The 17,475-nt window shown below is 33.6% G+C and overlaps 1 long non-coding RNA gene across 1 annotated transcript; it reads right to left on the minus strand.

Moving 5' to 3' along the window:
- Positions 1 to 782: 782 nt before the first annotated feature.
- Positions 783 to 17,025, minus strand: LOC107564106 (uncharacterized). The gene is made up of 3 exons (XR_001606188.1): positions 16,978 to 17,025; positions 7,518 to 7,581; positions 783 to 931 (listed from the first exon to the last, which is right to left on the minus strand). It is a non-coding gene; the product is annotated as an uncharacterized lncRNA (long non-coding RNA).
- Between the last annotated feature and the right edge of the window lie 450 nt (positions 17,026 to 17,475).

Raw genomic sequence — 17,475 nt, forward strand, 5'->3', positions numbered from 1 at the left:
TAATGGTGTTGCAGGAAGGCTGGGGGAGAAAAAACCTACCCTAAACACAGCTGCAACAGGAAGAAATATAGACATGCACCTGCAAAAGAAACAGTCTAAGCCTAAAAATAGATGTTTTATAGAAAAAAACATCCTTAGACGGGAACCAAGAGTGACATTTATTTTTTAATATTACAATATAATAATGACTTTCACAATACATCACAATCAAATACTGACTTTCCATAGATTTAAGACCTTAATAAATGATAATGCTTTATTTTTATACGACTATTTCAAAGTTTAGGGTTCATACGATTTTTTTAATGTTTTTGAAAATCTCTTCTGCTCACCAAGGCTGCATTTATTTGATTAAAAACAGAGTAAAAATTGAAATATTCCAAATAAGTGTAAATATATTTTAAAACGTAATTGATTGCTGTGATGCGCAGCTGAATTTTCAGCATCATTACTCCAGTCTTCAGTGTAACATGATCCTTCAGAAATCATTCTGATATACTGATTTGCTGCTCAAGAGACATTTTTTATTATTTTCGATGTTGAAAGCAGTTGTGCTGCTTTATATTTCTGTGGAAACCGTGATACATTTTGAGTAAAAAGTTCAAAAGAACAGCATTCATTTTAAAATTAAACATCATTTACTGTAACACTGGTGAATTTTAATCTAAAATCTTGGCATTAAAAATGCCAGTATAAAATATTAGTATAAAAATGAGCTCCTAATATCATAGCAATCTTTGCGTGTGTGCGAAAGCTTCATGACTTACTTCGATGGGCTTTGGAAACCTAAAACTCTTGGGGGTTTCTGAGAGGGTCTGTTTCGGTGCTTCACAAAAAGCGTCCGGGTGCAGGAGAAGATCCGATGGCAGCAGAAGGTCATAAATCAGAGGACAGGCCTTTTCACTTCGGTCTCTGAGGCTTAACCTCACTTCTGTGGGGTCAGAGAGAGAGAGAGAGAGGCTCCTCACGCTGCTCTGTGGGAACATGGCATGTGAATTACGGCTCTTTTTAATGACCTCCTGACATCAGGACAGACCTGAGACTGAAGGTCAGAAAGTGGTTGGTGGAAAATCGAGCCCGGTCTCATGAAAATGCGTATAAATAGTAAGCCAAATAAAAACGAAAAGTCGTGGTATTGATACGCAAAAATGGAATTTGGCGTGCATATGATATGCATGTGTCTGGCGTACATATAATATGCAGTTTTCGCGTGCATATGATACGAAATTTGTTGGCGTGCATATGATACGCAGTTTTCGCGTACATATGATACGCATCTACCCCACAACCCTAAACCTACCCATCGCGTAGCATATACACGCCAAAGTCCATTTTTGCGTGTCAATACCACAAGTTTTCTTTTTTATTTGGCGTACTATTTATACGCACTTTCATGAGATCGGGTTGGGAAAATCACAGGAAAACCTGACAAAAGTTCATATACTTTATGTTTTATGGTTCCCTATATCATATTTTTGGACGATATGTAAAAAAATTAGATGATGATGATGATAAGATGATCATTTATTTATTTATAATTTGGGATGTAACGATTCACTCAACTCACGATTCGATTTGCAATTTTGATTTCACGATTCAATTTTCTCACGATGTTTTTGCGTGTCAATACCACGAGTTTTCGTTTTTATTTGGCGTACTATTTATACGCACTTTCATGAGATCGGGTTGGGAAAATCACAGGAAAACCTGACAAAAGTTCATATACTTTATGTTTTATGGTTCCCTATATCATATTTTTGGACGATATGTAAAAAAATTAGATGATGATGATGATAAGATGATCATTTATTTATTTATAATTTGGGATGTAACGATTCACTCAACTCACGATTCGATTTGCAATTTTGATTTCACGATTCAATTTTCTCACGATTTTTTTTTTACAAAATGAGATTGAAGACATACAGTAAATGAAAAGGTGTCGTTTTATTAGGCTATTGCTGCATGTTTCTTTGTGAAATTTAAATATAACAAAACTAAATAGAAATTTTAAAATCAAACCAGTACGTTAAATAAAAGAAATCTCTTAATATGAACAAACTAAGGCTTTGTCTGTGCGCTTTCCATTTCAAATTAGAGGCAACCGCTGGATTTTAATCATGATCCAAACAAAGATGCAGCATACATGCAGCATGAGTATTTTATTTAATCTAAATAAGACTGTATAATTTCGAAATTTGAAGCAAAAACAGAATGGTCTGACTTTAGTTTTGTGAAACTATATTACATAAGACATATCTGAAGGAAACAGCAGACGAGCTGAATGAGATGCAGATTCACTCTCTGACAGCAGGTGGCACTCATGAACAGCAATGATACAGCGTTTCCTGGGTTACCGCTGTAAACAAAGCAGAGCTGCGCTTATGAACGCTACTTTAATATGTATTGTTCAGAGACGAGATGAAAAGAAAATACCACGTAAACTTTTCTAAAGACAGTCAGTTCCCCTCAGAGATACGTTCATATAAACTCCTACTCCAAATGTATCACGATATGTTTGGCATCTCAATCGATTTGAATCGTCACGTATTTTGACTTTCGACCGGCTCGCGGTTAATCGTTACATCCCTATTTATAATTAATTATTATAGTTTTTTTTTTTCTATTCTAAGTTTTGCAACTCTCAATTTTTGGACAATATGCCAAATAAAATATGTGAATAAAAAGTTTATTTTATTTATTTATTTATTTTGCGTGTCATATTTAGCCCTCTGATTTAATGTAGCAAAATTATTGTTTTTTTTATATAAAAAATATATATGAACAATATGTTTATTTAAATATATAACCAATGGCTTCTTAAAGAAATATTTTATTTCACATTTTTTTATTTACGTTTACTTTATTTCATACACATTTACAACATGCTGCAGAGGCACAAACACCTGAAGGACCAACAAAAGCAGGCATAAGTTTAAAGAGTTTCGAGCTGTGTAAATCTGGACGCGAGGAAAGCCAGACTTTGATGTTATGGGGGGTTAAAAGGCCTCAGGAGTAATGTGACGCTTAACGTCTCTGTTCAAGCGACCCACTGCGATCTAGTTAAAGTTTGTGTATAATCCTGCATGCAAATCAACAAGCTGATTCCGTTACAAATAAATCCATCACATTACTGTGTTCCATGTTTTGTGTAAATCAATATACTTGATTGTAAAAAAAAAAGCAGTGGCTTCAGCAACCAGGCATATGAATGCGCAGGTCTGCAATGGAGCGTTTGCCATCTGTGGAGATTTAGAGACTCCAGTGAAGTGGTCGAATTACACTGTAGCAAACCAGGAGGAACATCAGGCCAACAGCTGTGCCATGTTTAGTCCATGTTCAATGCACTATACCTTTACTGAACCATGAACACATTCTTTCAAAAGTCATGCCTTCATCTTTTCCAGATTACTTCATATCAGATTAGATTTTTTCCCCCCTTAAAGCATATGTGCAAATGTTTCATCTGTAAGGATGGTGATTTAACTTGAACTATTGCTACACTTCCATTCAAATCAATCAGCAATACATTTTTAATGTCTTTGAAATAAGTCTCTTCTGCTTACCAAGGTTGCATTTATTTGATCAAAAATACAGTAAAAACTGTAATATTGTGAAATATTATTATAATTTTAAATAACTATTTTTTATGTGAATATATGTTAAAATGTAATTTATTGCTGTGATGCGCAGCTGAATTTTCAGCATCATTACTCCAGTCTTCAATGTCACATGATCTTCAGAATTTATTCTAATATACTGATTTGCTGCTCAAGAAACATTTCTGATTTTCATCAGTTGAAAACAGTTGTGCTGCTCAATATTTTTGTGGAAACTGTGATAAATTTTACTTTTCAGGATTCTTTGATGAATAGAAAGTTCAAAAGAACAGCATTTATTTGAAATAGAAATATTTTGTAATATTATAAAAGTATTAATTGCCACTTAATATATTTAATGCAAACTTCTATGAATAAAAAGGTCAATTTCTTTAAATAAAAGTATTAATGACCACAGTTTTTGGTATTGGTATTAGTTGGTATTGGTATTAGTTTGGTATTAGTTTTTTTGGGGTATTTTGGTATATTGTATTGGATATTTTTCATGCAAAAACATTTATTTAATCAGAATAGATCTATCTATCTATCTATCTATCTATCTATCTATCTATCTATCTATCTATCTATCTATCTATCTATCTATCTATCTATCTATCTATCTATCTATCCCACAAGTTTTCTTTTTTATTTGGCGTACTATTTATACGCACTTTCATGAGATCGGGTTGGGAAAATCACAGGAAAACCTGACAAAAGTTCATATACTTTATGTTTTATGGTTCCCTATATCATATTTTTGGACGATATGTAAAAAAATTAGATGATGATGATGATAAGATGATCATTTATTTATTTATAATTTGGGATGTAACGATTCACTCAACTCACGATTCGATTTGCAATTTTGATTTCACGATTCAATTTTCTCACGATTTTTTTTTTACAAAATGAGATTGAAGACATACAGTAAATGAAAAGGTGTCGTTTTATTAGGCTATTGCTGCATGTTTCTTTGTGAAATTTAAATATAACAAAACTAAATAGAAATTTTAAAATCAAACCAGTACGTTAAATAAAAGAAATCTCTTAATATGAACAAACTAAGGCTTTGTCTGTGCGCTTTCCATTTCAAATTAGAGGCAACCGCTGGATTTTAATCATGATCCAAACAAAGATGCAGCATACATGCAGCATGAGTATTTTATTTAATCTAAATAAGACTGTATAATTTCGAAATTTGAAGCAAAAACAGAATGGTCTGACTTTAGTTTTGTGAAACTATATTACATAAGACATATCTGAAGGAAACAGCAGACGAGCTGAATGAGATGCAGATTCACTCTCTGACAGCAGGTGGCACTCATGAACAGCAATGATACAGCGTTTCCTGGGTTACCGCTGTAAACAAAGCAGAGCTGCGCTTATGAACGCTACTTTAATATGTATTGTTCAGAGACGAGATGAAAAGAAAATACCACGTAAACTTTTCTAAAGACAGTCAGTTCCCCTCAGAGATACGTTCATATAAACTCCTACTCCAAATGTATCACGATATGTTTGGCATCTCAATCGATTTGAATCGTCACGTATTTTGACTTTCGACCGGCTCGCGGTTAATCGTTACATCCCTATTTATAATTAATTATTATAGTTTTTTTTTTTCTATTCTAAGTTTTGCAACTCTCAATTTTTGGACAATATGCCAAATAAAATATGTGAATAAAAAGTTTATTTTATTTATTTATTTATTTTGCGTGTCATATTTAGCCCTCTGATTTAATGTAGCAAAATTATTGTTTTTTTTATATAAAAAATATATATGAACAATATGTTTATTTAAATATATAACCAATGGCTTCTTAAAGAAATATTTTATTTCACATTTTTTTATTTACGTTTACTTTATTTCATACACATTTACAACATGCTGCAGAGGCACAAACACCTGAAGGACCAACAAAAGCAGGCATAAGTTTAAAGAGTTTCGAGCTGTGTAAATCTGGACGCGAGGAAAGCCAGACTTTGATGTTATGGGGGGTTAAAAGGCCTCAGGAGTAATGTGACGCTTAACGTCTCTGTTCAAGCGACCCACTGCGATCTAGTTAAAGTTTGTGTATAATCCTGCATGCAAATCAACAAGCTGATTCCGTTACAAATAAATCCATCACATTACTGTGTTCCATGTTTTGTGTAAATCAATATACTTGATTGTAAAAAAAAAAGCAGTGGCTTCAGCAACCAGGCATATGAATGCGCAGGTCTGCAATGGAGCGTTTGCCATCTGTGGAGATTTAGAGACTCCAGTGAAGTGGTCGAATTACACTGTAGCAAACCAGGAGGAACATCAGGCCAACAGCTGTGCCATGTTTAGTCCATGTTCAATGCACTATACCTTTACTGAACCATGAACACATTCTTTCAAAAGTCATGCCTTCATCTTTTCCAGATTACTTCATATCAGATTAGATTTTTTCCCCCCTTAAAGCATATGTGCAAATGTTTCATCTGTAAGGATGGTGATTTAACTTGAACTATTGCTACACTTCCATTCAAATCAATCAGCAATACATTTTTAATGTCTTTGAAATAAGTCTCTTCTGCTTACCAAGGTTGCATTTATTTGATCAAAAATACAGTAAAAACTGTAATATTGTGAAATATTATTATAATTTTAAATAACTATTTTTTATGTGAATATATGTTAAAATGTAATTTATTGCTGTGATGCGCAGCTGAATTTTCAGCATCATTACTCCAGTCTTCAATGTCACATGATCTTCAGAATTTATTCTAATATACTGATTTGCTGCTCAAGAAACATTTCTGATTTTCATCAGTTGAAGACAGTTGTGCTGCTCAATATTTTTGTGGAAACTGTGATAAATTTTACTTTTCAGGATTCTTTGATGAATAGAAAGTTCAAAAGAACAGCATTTATTTGAAATAGAAATATTTTGTAATATTATAAAAGTATTAATTGCCACTTAATATATTTAATGCAAACTTCTATGAATAAAAAGGTCAATTTCTTTAAATAAAAGTATTAATGACCACAGTTTTTGGTATTGGTATTAGTTGGTATTGGTATTAGTTTGGTATTAGTTTTTTTGGGGTATTTTGGTATATTGTATTGGATATTTTTCATGCAAAAACATTTATTTAATCAGAATAGATCTATCTATCTATCTATCTATCTATCTATCTATCTATCTATCTATCTATCTATCTATCTATCTATCTATCTATCTATCTATCTATCTATCTATCTATCTATCTATCTATCTGTCTATCTATCTATCTATCTATCTATCCACAGCTGTATTGGTCTTCATAATACTTGGTTTTGGATCAAAAAGCAAATAAGTGCTATCACCCACCCAGAGTCTGATGAGCTTGATTATAAAGCACTGCGCAGTGATGGCCAGCTAGATTTCCATCTAATTTACGTCTGCTTGTCCTTCTCTCTGTAATTGTGAGCCGTTTGGGGGAAGAGTCAACAGTGCCGTTCCCACAGTCTAGGGCCGGTCACGCTGGGCTTTAAGGGTATTTCTCCCAGGGATCAGGTACTTCTGGGAAGGTTAAATCAGATGGACAGGAGATTGGGGAAATTAGCCCGTTTAGCTCCAAGAGCTGGAAAAAGTCCATATGTTTTCCATGGGAAAGACCATCTGTGTTTGTTTGTGTGCACATGTGTATCCCTGCTTGCACTCACGGCGTCTGTAGCACTCCAATGAGAGAAGACGCATCAAAGACTCGCTGGGGTGTGACCTCGCCCACAGTTTTTGGGGCGAGCTGTTCTGTATTTAACCCTGGCCAGCGTGACACAGTCGTACGTCCCTCCGCCACAGTGCAGAGCTTCAAACAAACTTCTGTACCACGCTTTATCACGATCAGAACACGTTTATGATTGCATTATGGAGTGGCGTGCCATTTGAGCCATGATGAACGAGATTTTACCTTCCATCTGTGGCAGCTATAGGTGACTGACTCCTGCAGATGCTCTTCAAAAGGTCCATTTGCCCTGTATAATGAGACACACATCAGCCGTATTACTGAAGTTAGTGAGCTGCCTAGGTAGACAGTATTTTTAGACATCACAAATGAAAGTACATACAAAAAGGTAGGCAGCGTAACTTCGTCAACTTTTCAGAAACGTCATTTTGAAATAATCACACCCAGGACAATGTATATTTACATGGAACTATGATTTGCAGATTCATTTCTTAGGATTATTATATGAATAGAAACAGAATTTATTTGAAACAGAAATATTTTGTAACAATATAAAAGCTTATACTGTCACTTTTGATCAATTTCTTACATCCTTGATGAATAAAATGTACTAATTTCTTCTCATTTCTAAAAATAAAAATAATAATAATAATAATACTGACCACAAACTAGTGTTCTTATTACACTAATGGTTTCATTTATTTAGCATGACAATGTGCATATCGTAAGCTTCAAAGTGGAAAAAAAGTACGCAAATTAAATTATTGATTAAAAAAGATAATAATATTATAAATTAACTACAACAATTTTATCTTAATGGCTTTTTAATGGCTTCATTTTCCCAGCTTTTTAAAAAGATTTGATTGTAAACATAGATTGAGTGCAGCCTATTTGTAAGGTTTTGTACATTCTTTAGCAGTCCGAGTAAGATTTCATTACTTGCAACCAATTTCCTGTACAGAAATGAGGCTTTGGGTTTTTCATCATTTGGAAATTAATTACATTTTTTTTTTTTTTACACCTTAGGCAATGGTCTATATGGAAATCAGAGAATCACGAGAACCAGCTGTCTTAACCACCACAGACCCACTTTAAAACCTCTTGCAAAATAATACTTTAAATTTATAAAAGGATAGTTTGGCAAGAAAATACTTTTGAAATGACACCTTGAAGCAGCATGCTAGTGGTACAAAGCCAGAAAAACAAAACTTAAAGATCTTCTTCATTGAAGGTTTGGCTTCAGTTAATTGTAAGCAAAAGTATGAGTGAGAAAACAGATCAATGCATGAGCAAACTATCCCAATGATTCGGAACTGAACTGCAAATGGATTCAGACTCAATAATGAACCAATTCGAGATTTTAAAATGTTCAAATGTTCAAATTAAAAACTTAGGTTCAATTTTTAACCCTTTTTTTTTTTACACCTTAGGCAATGGTCTATATGGAAATCAGAGAATCATGAGAACCAGCTGTCTTAACCACCACAGACCCACTTTAAAACCTCTTGCAAAATAATACTTTAAATTTATAAAAGGATAGTTTGGCAAGAAAATACTTTTGAAATGACACCTTGAAGCAGCATGCTAGTGGTACAAAGCCAGAAAAACAAAACTTAAAGATCTTCTTCATTGAAGGTTTGGCTTCAGTTAATTGTAAGCAAAAGTATGAGTGAGAAAACAGATCAATGCATGAGCAAACTATCCCAATGATTCGGAACTGAACTGCAAATGGATTCAGACTCAATAATGAACCAATTCGAGATTTTAAAATGTTCAAATGTTCAAATTAAAAACTTAGGTTCAATTTTTAACCAAACTGTCTGTACAAGTCATTCAACTTACATTATATTAAACTGACTCATATCATCTCAAATAACTGAAAAAATTAAGTTGAAATTTGTTAAATTCATTTGATGAGTTAATGTAATGGAGAAACATATGTTGACAGTTGCTATATAAGGTCTAAAACAAGCTTGTTTACATCCTTGTGGTAGTTAGTTATGATTAAATATGTTTTTAAATAATTCACTGGCTTCTGAAGTCACACTTGATGTACAGTAAGACTATTCTTATTTATGTTGTAAGAAAAAATCAGAGAAAAAGATCGTCAACTCATTGGGAATCTAAGGGTTAATCATGTAAAATGAGCCGCATTTGAACAGATGAACCTGAGCTGTGTGTGTGTTACTTCAGGGTCAGTTACCCTAAGGAGAAAAACACCACACACACTTAAGAGCTCAATGGCAATCATATAAGCCACATTGAAAAAAATACCTGTTATCTCAATCTAATCTGTCTACAAGCCAAACAATAGACTGCTGTCACCTGAGGCCTTTCAGAGACCCTCTAAACACACACAGGGTGTGTGAACACCTGCACATAAATAGCTAATTATGCTGATTTCTGATGAGCATATCAGCCAAACGAGTGATCTGTGAACTGTCTTCTAACTTTCTAAATAAACATCCCGAGGTGATTTTCATATCAAAGCATCACAAGTATTCAAATACACGCAGGCTGGTACCTCGCACCAGAAATAGAGACATGGGAGCTCAAGTCCAGAGGAATTTCATGATGAACTCTGTTTGTAATGACTTGTTGCTGACAGGCCGGACAGGAGGGAATGTTTGACCCTCAGCAGATCACGCTAGGTGAAAATAGAGGCAGATAGTTGAGATCTTCCCTCTGTTTAATGGTGTCTAGTACCAGGCACTGCCAAGTATAGTGTATATAAACATGAAAAAGTCTTCTTCTAATCCTGTCTAGACCGGCTATCCGTACGGTTTTGAAATACCATGTCCGTCTAACGATGCGGGATTTAGCCATACGATCATTTGCCCTCCTTTTAAGATCTATTTTAAACTTTATACAATGGTAAATGAATAATAAATGAATAAAAATGTTAATGTTATGTTCAAGTTAATATTATGGGACGTAGCCTGGCGTAGTTGTTGTCAATATAGAGCGTTTTGCTCTGTTTTGCCAAACATTGTGTTTCGTTCCTGAATGATTCATTCGAACGAACCAGATGAGTCAATGAAGACACTTCGATCAGCTGTTTTGAATGAATTAGCTGAATCAATCAGTCAGTCAATGACTTACTCATTATGAGTGAGAAAATAGTTGAAACGATTCAGTTCGTGAGTGAACTATACAAATGTTTCAGACTGAATCTTGAACTGAAAAACAAAGTTTCGGCTCAAATGGTGAACATTTAAAGGGATAGTTCACCCCAAAATGAAAATTCTGTCATTAATTACTCACCCTCATGACGTTCAAAACCCGTAAGACCTTCGTTCATCTTCGGAAAACAAATTAAGATATTTTTGATGAAATCCGAGAGCTTTCTGACACTCCATAGACAGCAACGCAACAAAAAAAACAACTTTATTCAACAGTTCTTCTCATCCAATCGTGTGGTGTTGCTGACGGAGAACATAATGGCGGAATACGTGATTTGGAGGAGAAGAATTGCTGAATAAAGTTGTTATTTTAGTTTTCTTTGCACACAAAACGTATTCTCATAGCTTCGTAAAATTATGGTTGAACCACTGATGTCACATGGACTGTTTTACCGATGTCCTTGCTACGTTTCTGGGTCTGGGAACATTTCAGTTGCGTTGCTGTCTATGGAGTGTCAGAAAGCTCTCGGATTTCATCAAAAATATCTTAATTTGTGTTCCGAAGATGAACGAAGATCTTACAGGTTTGGAACGACATTAAGGTGAGAACTGTCCCTTTAAGATTTAACTGCGAAACAGGGGTGTGTTTCCCAAAAGCATCATTAGCTAACTATGGTCGTTAGTTCCATTGAACTCCATTGCTAACGACGGAACTTGCGACCACAGTTGCTTTTAGGAAACGCCCCAGGTTCGACCAATACATTGGAAAATAATGGATTTATTAAGAGCAATTCATTCATGAATTCATTTTTTTCCAAATTCTGGAAAGAAAAAAAAAACAGACACATGACTTGGATATTATCATGAAATGTTATAAAATAGCGATGATACTAGCTGAGAAATGTAGTTAACTAGAGATGATTTATAAGCAATGATTCAATAAGCCATTCTTAAAGATGGCCACTTGCTTCAATTCGGAATGAGTCGAATTGGTTGAATGAATAAATGACTCACTTATTAAGACAGCGGTTTGCCGCCACCTACTGACAGGTTTTGGTATTGTATTTAAAGTGTCATTTTATAGTTCTATAAGCAATCTATTTTATATTAATAAAAACAAACTTTATAGCATTATAAAGTAAGTGTATTTTGGCATCTTTTAGCAGCATTAAACAGTCCAAATACATCTGAACAGTGTTGGGGAAAGTTACTTTTAAAAGTAATGCATTACAATATTGCATTACTCCCTAAAAAAAGTAACTAATTACGTTACTTAGTTACTTTTTATGGAAAGTAATGCGTTACGTTACTTTTGCGTTACTTTTTAAATCTGGACAGGGCTTGCTTGTTTGTTTTTAAAATATAAAAGTTCTATTTTTGGCAAATATAAAAGCCGTTTCACACCAAAAGTGAAATGAATAAGCCTCAGGCTGAAGGGAAAGTACATTTACGTCTGTACAGTAGAATGCAGAAGAAGACATTTCAACACACTTCAGCAATAAAAAAAAGACACACAAATGTTTGTCTAGAGTAATTTGTGCTTATTAGTACGGTTGAACTGGATCATCGACGGTCAGAAGCAAAGACATTGGTTAATAGAATGGGATTAAATACATAAAGCATATTTGTGATGTTTAACATTTAATTATTGCAGGTTTGCGTCATATTCTGAGTTGCATTGTTTTTATTCATTTTGAGGAATACTGAATCAGTTTTTTTTTATTAATGCATATTCATATTTTAGAACTACAGTAATATCTTCTGATTTATCTCAACATGGGGACAGGAGAGCTGTCAATCAATACACTGGAAAAAAAAGTAACTTGTGTTACTTATTTGAAAAAGTAACTAAGATATTCTCTTGTAAATTAAAAAGTAATGCGTTACTTTACTAGTTACTTTAAAAAAGTAATCTGATTGCGTAACTCGCATTACTTGTAATGAGTTACCCCCAACACTGCATCTGAATGCCACTTCAGATGCAGATTCCTTGCCACTTCTAGTGCAAAGATAGATTTTGTTGATATTGATTTCATTTGACTGGTATTAGCCCTATAGTATTATTATTCTAATTGCATTTAACTGTCCCATAATGGAAAAGTTTGTTTCTGTCAGTGGTTAGGGATTATGTTAAATATCCTGTCATTATTGTGCTACTAGGTCTCAACTGGATTCTGGATGGGCCTTCAAGGATTGTAGGGAACCGGGGGGAAGGGGAGTTGAAGCTATATTGGCAGCACGGGTGCAAAGTAAAGACAACATCCCAAACAGCTGTAGAAACAGTAGACGGACACCAGCGTGGATCTGGAGCAGTGGGGAGAGGGTCAAAGACACACTCGCATCCTGAAATACAATAAACAAACACACAACAAGCTTTATCACAGCCAATATGTCAGAAAACTGACTAACAGTTCCAATACCTGCTCCCGACAACAAAACAATGGTTAGGCAAGTTGACATATCAGCAGTTGACTTGCATGTGCAAAAAACAACAGATCGTAGAAGACAGTTTACACTAAAGCTCATTATAGCACCCCTTCAGACAATACTGAGAATGCAACACAATTCAGAACAAAATATCGATGATGCATAGATATGCTATAGCTCGATGCATATGTTCCAGTGCTATTTTATTTTAGTGCTATTTATTTATATACTATTACAGTATTTATTAATATTTTGAATTAGCTTTTATTTTTATATTTTCAATGTGCTCTTTATTCGTTGTTTTTTTAAGTGTCATTTTAATTAGGTTTTTTATGTCTTTTTAGCTTTATATTTATTTCGGTTTTAATTTTAGTACGTCAACTTACATTTATTTTAGTTAGTTGCCAAGGCAACATTTCATGATTTTTTATTTTACGTTTTTCGTCTAATATAATTGTTTCATATTAATTACTGTTTAATGCATTTTTTATTATTTAATTTTAAATATTTTATGTATTAATTCATTTCAATTTAAAAAAGATTTAATAGTTTTAGTTTAACACTAACACTGACCTGTTCACGTTTCAGGCAGTATATGTAAGAGCGCATACATCAATATTCATGTTCATGGGCAATGCATAAATAACAAAATCAATATTGATTTGTGAATGAGTGTCATGGGGTAAAAAGCTCACCTCCCATGATTCCCATTTGCTTCCCAACAAGCGTCATCCTGAGTCTGACGTCTATGACAGTAAAACTGACAAATAACATACAGAGAAATCAATGTGAAACATTGTCAGCTCTCTTGCACATAAATAGGTCATGTAAATAACTTCCAAAGGAACATGCTGATTGTATGGCAAGTATGTGCCAAATCTCACATTCACAATTTATTCTTCAGTCTCTTATGAATTAAGATTTCAAAAGCGGGTTTTCACAGTGATGCCATAGATATGAGCATGAAAAACTTTCCTCCCTTTATTTATTTTATGTGCTCATAGTATTACAATTTCCACAAAATGTATTCTGTAACATTATTTTCATGACAATTAAGCACATTTAATTCCCCAGTATCATACCATTATGCATTTCATTATCATTTGCACTACATTTCCAGTGCTGTAATACATAATTACAGGAAAACAATTACTGTAATACAAATAAAATAATTGTATTTATTTGCATAAACTCAGCACAACAAATAACATATGAATAATACAATATAGATTTTTTTGCATTACAAATTTGCATAATTGTTATTAATATAATGTCAAAATGCAAACATATGGTCTTAAAAATGTTAAAAAGAAACACGATACTGCAAAAAAAAAGTACATTTTTACATTTTATTTTAACATAAATATAGTACAACAAATAAAATTTGAATATTATAGATTTGTTTTGTATGACAGATGTGCATAATTGTCATTAATATAATGTCAACATGCAAAAATACTGTCCTAAAATATGTTTAAAAAATTTTATCCATACACACGATTCTACAAATTACTCTAATACAAAAAAATTATCTACATAAACGTAATACAACAAATAAAATTAGAACAATATATTATAGTATTGATACCGCTGATGTCAAAAAAGAACATCTCAATTTATTTTTGATTCATGGGAAAGTGCTATTCATAAGCCCCTCCAGGCTTTTTCACTTTCCCAACACTTTGGTTCAGTTCTAAAATGTCTTTAAGCATTACGCTTGTATATTACGCGGGGGGATGAAAGAGCTGGTAATCTCTAGAAATCTATGAACAAGCAAAAAAGTTACTGAGAGTTTCTCAGGAAGCGGCTCCCGTGGCCTGCAGGCTAGGCTGCATAAATAATCAGCACATTTTCTTCCCACGTTCAACTATTCCCCAAAATCACAGGTTTTTCTCTACACCTCATGTGAAAGGACAGCCACTAAAGTGTAACCTGCATGTTTAGTCCAGTTGCTAGACTGCAAGGCTTTTACTGAGACATCAAACGCTAACAAATGGGCAATTGTGCCACATCAGAGAAGAAACGCAGGTGAGGAGGTCAACACTTCCCTAACATTTGTTCACTGTAGTCCTCTGGAGTAATTGTATTTGTGTCTGTATCATGGGAAACTACACCTGGCCATTTACCTTACAAACACAGTCTAGCAACTGTGTTTGTAAGGTAAAATGGCACATGCATGTTTGTGTGGCTCTGTTCAGACACAGATCTTCCAGATGGACCTGTTGCCTCCAAACATGAGTCACAGACCCTCGCAGACGAGCCCATGTCACCCACAGGTGCTGGCAGGCATGTCTGTCTGCAGCGCAGGGCGGCTTTACATGAGGATGACTAAAGTCTGGGCTGAGCTGGTATGTGTTTTATTATGCTTGTCTTATAATTTCACTCGAGGTGATGTCGTACCTCACAAGAGGCTGAGACTCTACTCTTTCTTTCAACTCTAGGCTGGAAGAAAAGGAAATGCAGAAAGATCTCAGATCTCAAATACATTTTGCAACATTTTATCTAAAATCAAATGAGAAAAATGAGAAATTTTAAGAAATTAAATTTAGCTAATTATAATAAATGTACCTGTTTTTAATAATAATAATAATATTCATGTTTAATTAGCCTTTCCAGAACTCACTTATGGAACACTTTACAGTTGTGGTACAATAGACAAAAACATTATTAAACTTTTTTTTTAAATAAATAAACAGACAATTTCTTTTTTAGGATGACTAAAGTCTGGGCTGAGCTGGTATGTGTTTTATTATGCTTGTCTTATAATTTCACTCGAGGTGATGTCGTACCTCACAAGAGGCTGAGACTCTACTCTTTCTTTCAACTCTAGGCTGTAAGAAAAGGAAATGCAGAAAGATCTCAGATCTCAGATCTCATAAATAAATAAATACATTTTGCAACATTTTATCTAAAATCAAATGAGAAAAATGAGAAATTTTAAGAAATTAAATTTAGCTAATTATAATAAATGTACCTGTTTTTAATAATAATAATAATATTCATGTTTAATTAGCCTTTCCAGAACTCACTTATGGAACACTTTACAGTTGTGGTACAATAGACAAAAACATTATTAAACTTTTTTTTTAAATAAATAAACAGACAATTTCTTTTTTATGTATGTACTGTATGTATGCATGTATTTTTTACATTGTGAGGTTATTTGCATAACATTTAAGCACATTTAACCTCCAAATTCTCATTTTCGTAATTTGCATTATTCTTATGATTATGATTCGCTTTACATTCCCATTAGTGTGATACATTATCCCAGAAAAAATACTGTAACACAAACAAAATGATTTTTATTCTTATACATAAACATAGTACAACAAATAAAATGTTTTTATTTTTTTCATTACAAGGGTAATTGTCATTTTAAAATGTCAACATGCAAAAATATGCTCCTAAAATATGTAAAAAAATATTTTTATGAGATCTATCCATAAACATGATACTCACTCGATTACAGTTCAAGAATGCAGTGCACTGTATACAGAATAAAAAAGTTACATTGATTTTATGTTCATTTTCCAGTTCTATTTTATGCATTAAAATAACTAAATTCATAAAATAATGTGGGGGGGAAAAACATGTTTTTGTTCTATCTATTGTCTACAATATTTGTATGTAATATTTGTAAAGACACATAATGGTACATTTTAAGCGTTACGTAAGCATGGCCAGCATTTTGGACAATTGCAGTAAAACTGAAAGTCAATACATCCAAACTCATTTCACTTCTGTTCCCATTAGCATTATGTGTCTGCTGTAATGAGTTATTGTTGCAGGGCTGTAACTTCTTCCCACAACACCTGTATGAGAAAAACATACCTGCAGGCCATAAACTATGTAAGCGAAGCGACCAAATCCTGCATGGAGCCATATGTTATGACAGGCTTAGAGAGGGTTATATTACTGTGAGACAATAAAAACAGCAGTTCCAGTCTGTCTCATGGATCTGAGCAGTCCAGCAAAGACAATAGTTGACCTCTAATCGAGTCATGAGCGTGACATTTACCACCAAAATACTAGCTGTTTATTGTTTGGATACAATAAAACTGTGGTAACAAATGTGAAATTAGCCAAAGAGGTCAAAAATAAAACCAATTGATAAAACTGTTCCGTTTACTTACCTTATTGTTTGAAGGAAATCTGGATTTAAGTAGGAAGGTGGTTGGGCCAGGTCAAAAGAAACAGTAAAATGCTAAATGTCTATCAATTTGGGAGCTTGTGCAGACTTGTGAGAATATAAACAAAACATGTTTTGCTTTCTGCTTCTAACTTCATGATGTTCGGTTCGTGAACGAATTGTTCTTTTCTATTGAATCGTCGGGTTCGCAGCAAACCTTGTGAGAAGAATATGAACAAAGCATGCTTTCTTGTACAATATGATACTGTTATGGACCATTTATTTATTTATTTATGAATTCCAGTACAGAACCTTTTATTTAATTAAACAATACAAACATTAAAACATTAAGGCAGTACAATTATCAAAATCATAAATAAAGACAAGATAAAAAAAACTGTTATGGACCATCTCAGCAGCTAGCTTTAGTGATGCTCGGTTCGTGAACGAATCGTTCTTTTGAACAGGTTCTTTAAAGTGAACACTGGATGAACCAATTCAC

This window comes from Sinocyclocheilus grahami, unplaced genomic scaffold (genome assembly GCF_001515645.1).
Source record: "Sinocyclocheilus grahami isolate Dianchi unplaced genomic scaffold, SAMN03320097.WGS_v1.1 scaffold910.1, whole genome shotgun sequence".
Classification (NCBI taxonomy): Eukaryota; Metazoa; Chordata; class Actinopteri; order Cypriniformes; family Cyprinidae; genus Sinocyclocheilus; species Sinocyclocheilus grahami.